Source organism: Meriones unguiculatus, chromosome X, assembly GCF_030254825.1.
Source record: "Meriones unguiculatus strain TT.TT164.6M chromosome X, Bangor_MerUng_6.1, whole genome shotgun sequence".
Lineage (NCBI taxonomy): Eukaryota > Metazoa > Chordata > Mammalia > Rodentia > Muridae > Meriones > Meriones unguiculatus.
Window position 1 is genome coordinate 11872386 of NC_083369.1, and position 12247 is coordinate 11884632.

Consider the following 12247-nt stretch of genomic DNA (forward strand, 5'->3'; position numbering starts at 1 on the left):
AAGACAGATGGGATGAGCATTGAACGTAAGACAGGAGTCTACTGAGCGCATCTGAAAGACTCTAACTAGCAGTGTTTTCAAAGCAAAGACTCATGACCAAACCTTTGGCAGAGTACAGAGAATCATAAGAAAGAAGGTGAGTTAGTCTGATGGGGAAAGGATAGGAGCTCCACAAGGACCAAATATATCTGGGCACAGGGTCTTTTTTGAGACTGACATTCAACCAAGGACCATGTATGGATATAACCTAGAACCTCCACTCATATATAAAATGTTAATGTAATATTTTATATTAAATGCTATAAATATAAAGAAAATGATAAATAGAATATATGCTAAAGAAAACACTTAAATTAAAAAAAAGAAAACACTTAAAGTCATCCCTGGTCTACACAAACATGCACAAGAATGCGTACCTACTTGTACACACTCACACAAAGACATACATATAGCACACACTTACACACATAAAATGACTACAGTTATTTAATAACTTTACATAACGATCAAAAGATGTGAGTCTCCACAGCAATTCCTTTTCAAATATAACATGTACCCTGTTATTTTTGTACTTGTGAATAAATATTTAACTGGTAATTTTACGCACTAGTACACTACAAAATGGCACAAAGATGTCTCATCCCTGGAATTTCTTCCTGTCCCTTTGGGTAATATGTTGTTTTTTGTTGATGAACATCTTTTCGTTCTTGACCCATAGTGACATTGTGCTTAAAAATCAATTAGACTTCATCTAATTTTAAAGCTGCTCATCAAAACACTTCATTAAGGAAATTACTAATCAATCCACAAACTAGAAAAAAATATTTGCAAAAACATGTAATTGAATCAAAACTGGAATACACAATATGTAAATAAGTACTTAAACTCAATTATGAAAGGCCCAAATGTTTAAATTGTGTAAAATATTTGGACAGACACTTCACAAAGAAAGACATACAAGTGACCAATAAGCATTTGGAACCATTTACAAAAAATCATCAAAGAAATAATGAACAAAGCCACAGTAGTAGATGATTACAATTTTCCAGAATGGCTGACATTAAATGAAACCACATATAATGTTAGTGATGACTTAAAGCAACCCAAACTCTGTTTCTTTGTGGGAGTATAAAGTGACACAACCACTTTTGGAAATGTCTTGACAATTTTCTTACATAATGAAATATATGGTTTTTTTTTTTTTATCACTTTGCAGCTTCACAGATTTGTTGAAACTTATGGAACATAACACCCAACATATTTATCTTTCAAATCACAGGAAAAGTTTGAAGTCTGGTTATGTGGCTAATATAATTCCAAGGAAAATAAAGTAGAAAATCCCTTTGATTAGGTAATGTTACATGGAGTTGCCTGTAAGAAAGACAGACAACATGGGTGAGTCTGTACTCTTGATTCCTTTAAACCTAAGTGTAAATGTCAGAGACTAACAAGTCAAACAAATTCAAAGCACAAGAGAATCAGTACAAGGAGATTCTTGACTGTCAACTGGAGGGCCTCAGGAATTAAAGAGGATACATGGTAATTAATATGAGTGCTTTTTAAGATCTAAGAAGAGCCTCTAGTTATAGGTCATAAGAAATCAGGTACCCTATGTCAATAGTTACAAGGAACTAAATCCAGCCTACACCATGAACATACCAGTAAATTCTTTCTCAAAATTTCTGGATGAAAATTCAGTCTACTTGGTCCCATGCTTTAAGCCTGTTATTAATTTGAGTAGATAATGCAGATATGTCATGCTGAATTTTTTACTTACAGGTGTGATGTCGTAAATGAGTGCTTCGTACAATCTCTGAGCTGGTATTATTTGTAGACAGCAACAGAAATCTAATAACCTGCAAAATTAAAAACCACATTAAAGAAGTTTTGTACTGTAGTTATGCATGCTGTAATGTTTGAAAATAGTATACTGATATTTGAAACTTTAAAATCCATCAAAACAATTTGAATTGGTGGATGTATAAAAGAAAAATAGATGCATATTTAATGAAGCAGGGATATTAAAATGCTAATTTCTGGGCTCTAAGTGATGATTATATGCTTTTTCCGTGCAATTAGTTCTATTTTCAGATATTTGAAGTCATTCACAGTAAAATGTATGAAACAATGAAGTGAAAAGTTCTAGACTTTCTGAGGTTAAGGCTATCTTACATTTATTTATCATATTTAGGCTTCCAAAATATAACTTACAGAAGAAATGACAACCAAAGGAACACTATTTTTTTTCATCATAGCTCCTTTGTTACTTTGGTGGGCTAGTGTGATAAAAAAGGAAAGATTATTATCTATTTCTCCTTTAACCCTACTTTCCAAACCTCTTATTCCTTACTTTGGTTCTTCTATTTATCATCACAGAAAAAAGCAGCCATAGTCGCATGAAAGAGGTCAGAGAAATAGGAGAATCTCAGAGGCTGAATGTCCATAGGACTGAATTTTCCTGAGCCAAGTGATAGCCATTCAAAATAGTTCAAAAATCAAGTCAAGAATTGTGAATAGCTGCTATTTACAATAGCAGAGCAGATCCCTACCAATCACTTCTTCCATAGAGAAGCAAAGCAACAACGTAAATCCATATTGATGTGAAGAACCATGGAGCTACACTTAATATCACCAAGAAAGCTTTTAAGATTCAGAGACAGAGGATAACAACATAAAACAAACAAACAAACAAACAACAGTATCCCGGCATTAAACACCATGACTCCACAGCCAGGAGGAGTGTGTGTCTCCTTTTTGAAAGCAAGAGTCCTAGCAAACTATTTTAGTACAAATCCTATCAATTGAATTTACTGTAAAGTTTCACAATCCTTACAGGTCTGCAGCACCTTTATATAAGTAACCTGGTTATCTGAATGGCAGTCCTCCTTTGGAAAGGGATATCGCCTCATCTCCAATGAATCCCCCAAGAGGCTATAATCTTGAGACATTATCTGTTGTCTGGCTTTGCAACAGGAGGAAGAAAACCTTTAATTTTCCCATCTCTGCAACAACACAGACATTCCAAAGTATTGACTTAGCAGATAGGTGCCTTGGAAAACCAGCTCAGAAAATGATTGTAACCTAAGCTAGCTTGGTGCCTTACACTAGAGTGTATAAGGGTTGTCATGTGGAGGGAAATGAATGCAATCACCAGACATAATCAGAACACAAAGTTACTTTCCCCACCCCCAATCAAGGACATGATCAAGCATATGTCAACACATACGAGTGTCAGGAGTGAAAATACTCTTCCTGCCTCTGCCATTTTCAGGCTCATGTTAACAACAAAGAAATGAAGAAGCCCCATGACATCAGCTGCTGCTAGGCTTACTGTGGCATGAAACTATCTTGCATAACTATGGCTCTGCATGTCATCCTGTCTGGAAAGTATGTTAGAGATAAAGAAATGGGAAAGCAGGGAGAAAATTCCTTATCTATTCTCAGAAACACATAGCCAAAAAAGAGAAAGAGGACCTTCCTGATATCATATATTACCAGCAACAGTGCACTACAATTGACAGTGAAATCACCACAAGACTGTTGGCACCTCATCTGTTCATGGTGATCATTGTGCTGTTCCACACCCACACCTACACCTAGTCTATGAGCTATCATTATGATTGGATATGAACAGCACAGACACTTTGCTTCAATTCTTACAATGATCTTTTATAATGTCATGTATCAACCTAATGAACTTGTTGGAAGACAAGCACTTCAGTTTCTTTATCACTTTAGGATCTGTCAGTGTGAAAGGTTGTCATTAGTAGCAGAGTAAGTATAAATAGTTCTCGAAGAATGTCCAGTTATCTGGCAGGGTTCTTTAACTATACTGTAAGAATATTCACATCACTGCTATTTATCTAAAATTCCAGAAATCCCTATCTTGCATAGTCCATAGAGATAATAGGCACTTCCAGTTCCGCTACAGTATTCACTATGAAGAGAGTCATTCAGCACAGGCAAAAAGCTAGGGAGGCTACATAAGGTGCCTGTCTGGAAGCAAGCATGGCATTGGATGACACAATGAGATCCCAAGACACATCTTAAATGGAAACCTATTACTAACAACTCATCCACTAAATGAAGAAGTTTCAATGTAGATGACTATTTTAGAAAACAGGGGAAAAAAACCAACAAGTTCATGTGCTGTCTTTAAAGGAACATAATCCTCAAGTGATAGAGCCCAAAGAAATTGATATGGATGACATGCCTGCCAAAGAATTTGATAGAATTATTATTTTAAAAAGCTAATTCATAACGACATGCAATTTGGAAGGCAATTCAAATATAAATGAGAAAACTCAACAAAAATCTTATAAAGAACAAATCTAAAATTTCAAAAATAAAGAGATTAATAAGTCAAATAAAAATAGAGTTAAAATCTTCAATTACATACTAGGTCAACCGCAAGAATGTGGTATCTGAACCTGAAGACAGATGTATTAAAACAGTATGATCAGAGAGGTGAGATGGAGAAATAATTCAAGGCTATAGTGGCAGTATTAAATAAAAAACTTCACATTTTCAGAATACCTGAGAGTGATATATATATATATATATATATATATATATATATATATATATATACCACCTAGAGAGAAGGGCACTCAATAGTCCTATTCAGCTGTGAAGCCTAAATCACAACAATGACAAGCATGGAAAGATATCCCCAGAGGTACAATAATGTCACTTATATCTTGGGAGTAACCAAAAGCCATCTAGTTGGACATAGGGCCTGCTCAGTTACATGCCTGGTACTATAAACCTCACCAACTACCCATAGCTGGTGAGGTAAGAGCACAACTTACAACTGACATTTTCCTAAATAAATAGTCCCTGCTACATTTTAAATAACTATCTTTATTTCCTTCTACAAGTGCATCTCTCATCAAAGACCCTTCTTTTGCAACCAAAGGAAACCATTACAGAAATCCAGAATTGATCAAAATGCAAAGACTGTAGAGTGCCCATATATCTACAACACAATGTTTATACCTAAGGTTTAGGGAACATCATGGGAGAGAAGAAAGAAAGATGATGAGAGATAGAGGAACAGGATATAAGATGTAAAATTCCACTATCTATATACAACAGGAAAGCTGCAGCTATGATATCTCAAAAAATATGGTCACCTAAATAGACCAAGAACAATGATATCAGTGTATGTGCCTGGGTGGATGGAGGAAATCTCACAAAGTCCCACCCTAGGTAAAGATATACAGTAATTAATAATTGCTGAGAGAGGAAAAATCAGTCTATCCTAGGGATGAGCCCCCTAATTGGTTATCCAATATTAAGTGGTCAGTCTTGAAAAAATATACACAAGAGCAACCCTACCTAAATGGACCCAGAAATGTGTGTGTGTGTGTGTGTGTGTGTGTGTGTGTGTGTGTGTGTGTATGAAAAAGAGGCTATGAATTTGAGAAGAAGTAGGGACGACAGAAGAAAAGTTGGAAGAAGGAGAGGAGGGGAGGAAATTATGTAAACACAGCACTTCTATATAAAATTCTCAAAAATAAAAGAATTCAAGTTATGCTAGGTTTATGCTGAGTTACAAATTAAAAGATTTCAAGATTTCAATGTAGTTACCCTTTAGCTATTCCATTCCACTAGATCAGATAAAGCTACTTAATTTTTTTTTTTAATGAGAAGAGTCTCCCTTAGAGTCTGTGTTCTATCTAGTTACAGGTCTTGGTCTCAACAACAGTGCCAGGTATGGTTTCTATCTGTGGAGTGGGCTTTAAATCCAATCAGAAAGTGGTTGTCCACTTGCATAACATTTGTGCTATTACTGCACTAGCATAGTTTAGCAGGCCAGTCATTGGTGCAATACACCAAGGACTGGAGAAGACTGATAATTACATTTTTTCCTCTTATCATGTGCATAACACTTTCCAGCACTACGAAAGCTAGCTAGTAATGATGAAGCTTGGAAGTCAGTACTATACTACTAAGGTGATTACCAGTGACTTATTGATAAAATCATAGATTAAAATATCTCTCAAACTTCATCAGAGAAGTGCCTTCTTGCAGTAACTGATTAACACAGAGACCCACAACTGGTCACAAGGTAGAGAAAAAGAGACTTCGGGGGTGCTCAGTTGTAAATGGGGCATCTAAATCATGCCTGTTCTTCTATGTCTCAGGAATCATTGTGAAAGAGGGGTTGGAAAGATTGTAAGTGCCAAAGGTCATGGATGAATTTAAGGAAATGGTATTTTCTGGATACAACAAGTTAGTTGCATATATGAAGTCATAGAGATTGTGACAGCATACACAAGACATGGGCAAGCTCAAGCCAGACAAAATCCAAGTAAGGAGGTGGTAGATGGACACAAATTCTCATTCCTAGTTGAAGACCTATGGCAAATGATAACTTCTGGGAGGAGAGTTAGCTTTTATTAAGGCAGTGAGCCCTGGTAGGTTAGCCACATTCCAGAGGTTAGTCACACACCCAATGAGTATTTGGAGAGCACAAATTTGACTCAATTATTTTTTTAAAAGAAGATGCAAATTTGGAGGGGTATGGAGGTAAGGGGTGGGTAAGTCATGCGTTGAAGGAAGGGGTTGAATATGATAAAATATATTGTATCAAATTCTGAAAGAATTAATACAATATTATTTTTAAAATGTTAGTGTAAAAAGCCCTATTTGCTGAATAATATCAGAAAACCTCTAATTGAGGTTTTGAAGAGATTTGATTCTCCAAGAACATGATGCTTGTAGGGCTGCAAATAGTCATAACAATAAAAGATCTTCACCCTACAGTATTATGGTTAAGCTGTAAAAGCTACAAGATAAAGAAAAGCCTTTAAGATATAAAAGAAAAGTCAACAAACCACATTTAATGGAACTCCACTAAACCCTTCTAGATACCTATAAAGAAATACCTGTAGGTCTAAGCTCATTGTAGCAACATTCATTAAAGCTAAAATATGGAATCAGTCTAGGTTACCAATAGTAGATGAATGAATAAACAGAAAGTGGAGTTCAAATTGTAAGTAGTGTGCATTAGGCACTATTATTTGACCATAGAAAAGAATGAAACAACAAACCTGGCAGCGGAAGACATTAGTGTAGAAATAAGTCAGACATAGTAAGACAAGCATTGCTTGTTGTCTCTCATATTCTCAAGGTTAAAAAAATTAACTTGAAATTAAGACAGTGCTCTTCAGAGACTAAGAAGGGTACACAGAGAAAGGTGGAAAAGCAGATGATTTAAGGAGTTCATGCTGCATGTGTGAATAGAAATAACTCATTGTATCCATCACAATGTACAATTAATATATGCTAATACATATTTTGGAAAGAATTATGCACTGTCTGAGATTTAACCCTATGTTCAATATAGCCTATTGCTTTAGTAATGCTAGTGGAAGACAAGAAACATTTTGTTGTTCATGGCATGAAGACAACATGACTTTTCTGGTTGTATTTGTTCCCCCTTTGCTCCTGTTATGAACTGAAAAATGTGTGTCCAAACTCCCAATATGATATTAACATAACAAAGTGGGCTCTTGAAGAGATAAATTAGTTCATAGTGTTTGGGTTGTCATGACAAAAATGAGTAACCTTGAAAGAAAGGACAGGATAAAATTTGCCTGGCTTTCAACCCTGACCCTTTCTTCTCCTTGGGAAGATTAAGAGATGTGAGGATTTAGGAAGATGGTTATCTGTAAACCAAGAAGGAGGCCTTCTTCGGATATTTGGCCTTTCCAGCATTTAGACCTTGAACCTTCCAGAATGAAAAACTGCTAGAAATAAATGTTTGGATTTGCTAATTTTATCGTATTCCATTTTATCAACCCAAACTGACAGGAACACACTCCATTTCCCAAGAAGGCATTACAAGACAGACAGACAGACATCCAGGTACATGCTGTACATTCTGAGTGTTTTTATCACAGCTGAAGGATTCTGAGTACGTGCAAAAGTACCATGCTGCATGTGTGGAAGTCAGAGAATAACATGGGGATTGGTTCTCTCCTTCTGTTGTGTGGGTACTGGGGATCAACCTCAAGTAGTCAGGCATAAAGGCAAATTCCCTTACCGGCTGAGCCATCTCAACAGCCCAGTATCAGTCTTTCAAAAGAACTGTGGGCAAACCTGTCTAACGTTTGTCCTTGAAGAAGATACTATCTTTATTATGGCCAATTCAAATATCTTCCTTCTGTTCCACAAGGAGGCATTGTATCTTCTAAAGCTGTTTGCTATACAAACATCCTGGAAAAAGATTGTCCACAACAAAAGTTTTTATTGTTTCTGTTTGAAAGACATTCATAATGCAAGAAACTCATGTGGGAATTGTGACAAATCTTCCACTGAAAACTTGATGTCTGTTGCCTTTTCTCTGAGTCAGAAATTTTATGTTCTTGGTTAACCCACAAAGCTAACTGGAACACTCATTTGATTCACACAATAGCATTATGTCCCTTGAAACTAACTTGTCATGTGTTTGGCCTTCTACACAACTTTCAGACTGTAAATAGTTCACTGTTTATGCCCTCAGCTACTGAAAAATAAGGGGACAGTTAAGGTATTTGGTGAACTTTCCATTCTCCCTATCACCAATAATCTGTTATTAGTAACTACTTTAATTGCCTCCTGAAAAATATTTTGTACCTACTTTACTTGTATACTTAAGGAAAGCAATGTGATATTTAAATGTAGTCCTCTCAGAAAGAAAACATCTTTTCTTCTTTGCTTCTTCTATTCATATTTGTTTTTTGTTTTAACTGCCTGTATGAATGCCTGTCTCTGTGTGAGTATATGCCTGTAAAGGCAGTACACACAGAAGCCAAGAAAAGATATTGAATCCCTTGAAGCTAGGGTTATAAAGAGTGGTGAGCCACCCAACAGGGGTATTTGCAATCAAACTCCATCTCTCTGCAAGTGCAGCAAATGCTCTTAATCACTGGGCTATCTCTCCAGTCCCATCTTCTCTACCTCCTAAGAAATAATCAGGCAAAAGGTGTCGAGTCTATGCTGTAGACCATGCTATTTTTTTTAAACTAATTTTTTTTTTTTCTGAGACAAGGTTTATCTGCGCAGTTCTGGGTGGCCTGGAACTTTCTCTTGGCTGACCTTGAAAATCAGATAGATTTGCATGCTTTTGCCTCTCCAGTGCTGGGATTAAAGGCATGCATAACTTTTATAACTTGCATAACTTTTATCTATCTATCTATCTATCTATCTATCTATCTATCTATCTATCACAATTTATTCACTTGAAGCTCCCTCCCTCATCCTCTTCCAGTCTTGTTATTACCCTCTTCTCCCTCTCCTCCTCTTATGCCCCTCCCCTGATCCACTGATAGGGGAGGACCTCCTCCCCTTCCATCTGACCCTAGCCTATCAGGTCTTTTCTGGGCTGGCTGCATCATCTTCCTCTGTGGCCTGGTAAGGCTGCACCTCCCAAAGGGAGGTGATCAAAGAGCCAGCCACTGAGTTCATGTCAGAGACAGTTCCTGTTCCCCTTACTAGGGAACCCACTTGGAAACTGAGAAGCCTATGGGCTTCCTCTGAACAAGGGGTCTAAGTCCTCTCCATGCATGGTCCTTGGTTCGAGTATCAGTCTCTGCAGACCCCCCTGGGCCCAGGTTTTTTGGCTTTGTTGGTCTTCTTGTGGAGCTCTTGTCCCTTCCAAGTCTTTCTATTTTCCCCTTCTTCCATAAAGTTCCCTGCATCTGCCCAAAATTTAGCTATGAGTTTCAGCATCTCCTTCTATACCCTGATGGGTAGAGTCTTTTAGAGGCCCTCTGTGGAAGGCTCATGTCCTGTTCCTATGTATATCTTGTTAGTCCTTCTAAATGAGGTTTCACCCTCTTCCCTTGTTGTTTAGCTTCTTTAGGACTATAGATTTTAGTATGTTTATCCTATAGTATATGGCTAATATCTACTTATAAGTGAGTATATACGATGTCTGTCTTTCTGCTTCTGGGATACCTTAGTCAGGATGATCTTTCCTAGTTCCCACCATTTGCCTGTAAATTTCATGATTGCCTTGTTTTTAATTGCTGAGTAGTAGCCCATTGTGTAAATGTATCACAATTTCTTTATCCATTCTTCAGTTGAGGGACATCTATGTTTTTTTTCCAGATTCTGGCTATTATGAATAACGCTGCTTTGAACACAGTTGGGCAAAAGTACTTGTTGTATAGTTTAGCATTGTTCTGATATATGCCCAGGAGTGGTACAGCTGGATCTTGAGGCAGCACTATTCCTAATTGTCTGAAAAAGTGCCAGATTGATTTCCAAAGTGGTTTTACAAGTTTACATTCCCACCAGCAATGGAGGAGGGTTCCCCTTTCTCCACAACCCTCCAGCATGCATCATCCCTTGAATTTTTTATCTTAGCCATTCTGATTTTTTAAAAGTACTTCTATGACTATCTCTAGGTGTCATACTTTTATTTTTCCCTTAACAACTTCAGGTGAGTATAGTAAAATGTCATCAGGAGTCATATTACTGCTACATTTTTGATTGTTTATTTTTATATGGTATTCCTAAAACAGTATTATTTACTTTGCTCTAAAAAGTCTTCGGCCCCTGAACTATCTAACCTAAGGTTCTTGGTAACTGAAGCAGTGTCAGGTATGGGTTCCATCTTGTGGAGTGAACCTTAAATTAAATTTGTGTCACTATTGCACTAGCATATCTTGCAGACAGGACACAATTGTCGATCAAGGATTTGCAGTTAGTTGGTGTTTACATTTATTCTTTGGTAGCATGCAGAGTACATTCCTGTATTAAAGATGCTAGCATGTAGAAGTGAAGCCTCTTTGTAGGCAAGAGTTTAGCTTCTCCATGTTCAATGAGTTATGTTGGTGTTGTCTTCAGCAATGGGGCCTTGCTGTCAGTTGTGTTTGGGGATTCCCTTTATCCAGAAACTCCATTAGAGTAAACCACACCTAGTCCTGAAAGCTTCATTTGGTGTGAAGAGATATCCAGTTGGAGCTCTGTTTCCCAAATTATTTGGTGATTTTAATTAAATCTCCTTCATATGTTCATATTTTTAGGAAGCTTCTATTGTGTTTGGTTTCCATATTAGGCCTTAAATGACACTTAATTTTAGTTGTCTGTCCCATATTTCTTCTTTCATCTCTCCCTCATTCTACTTTATTTTTATGTTCCTCCCACCATCCATAATTATCTATTCCCCTTTTCTGGAGAGAGCTATATGCCCCCACCAATCCCTTACTCTATGCCTAATCTCTGTGGTTCTACTGTTTGTAGCTTGGTTATCATTGACTTAACAGCTGATATCCACATATAATAGGATGCAGATCATATTTGTCTTTCTTGGTCAGGGTTACCTCAGTCATGATAACTTTTTTTCTAGTTCCAACCATTTACCTGATAATTTCATTTTTTCCAGTATAAGTCTTTTATTGTTCCAAAAGACACTCCAAATCAAACTTATAATTCAAGATCTTGTTTCTGGAGCAGGATAACTTAGGTCTTATTCATCAGCCTGCTGCACAGTTCCCTTTTTGTATACATCCAAACTTTTGCATACCATCCAAACTTTCTGATATCCTTGTTTTTAACTGTTGTGGCTTGCTGAATCATAGCCACTGAATTTGAGACAAGTTCAATATCATTTCTTTTAAGGATTAATTTATTATTCTCTGTTTGAGAGACAGGACAAGGAACATCTGTCCTCATCTGAATCCTGTGGATATATTTCTCACCCAAGAGATTTTGGATTTCAACCAAAGACCCATTCTCCTGGATAACAACGTTGATTCGGAAGTGAGAATACACAGACCTGCACTTGTAACTGAAGCCCAATATAACATGAACATGACTGCAGATGGTTCTGACAATGGCCAGTTCCTTTCTGTTACCCCACCATTTGTCAACCAGGGGGCTCTTCTTTTTCTTTCCAAGAAGAGTTAACTCTACATTGATGTGATTTAAGTCCCTCCGCAGAGTTCCCCCAGGGCCCTTCGCAGAGACTGTGTGCCTCTTCAGAGTGATGTCGACATTTTCTGGGATGTTGACGGTCTGATTGCTGAAAAAGGTCTTCATTCTCGCAGTAGATGGGGCAAAGAGGAATTTCAGTTTTTTAAATAGATAGGTAATACTCCATTGTGTAAAAGTACCACACTTTAACCATTTTTTCTGTTAAGGGACATATAGTTTGTTCCCAATTTCTGGCTACTATGAATAGAACAGCAATGAACTTGCCGAGCACCTATCTCTGTGAGTATTGCCAGGTCTTCAGGTAGTTCAAGTCTCA

General features: G+C 37.1%; 1 pseudogene; it reads right to left on the bottom strand.

Moving 5' to 3' along the window:
- Positions 1-11464: 11464 nt before the first annotated feature.
- Positions 11465-12036, bottom strand: LOC110541548 (large ribosomal subunit protein uL6-like; annotated as a pseudogene).
- Between the last annotated feature and the right edge of the window lie 211 nt (positions 12037-12247).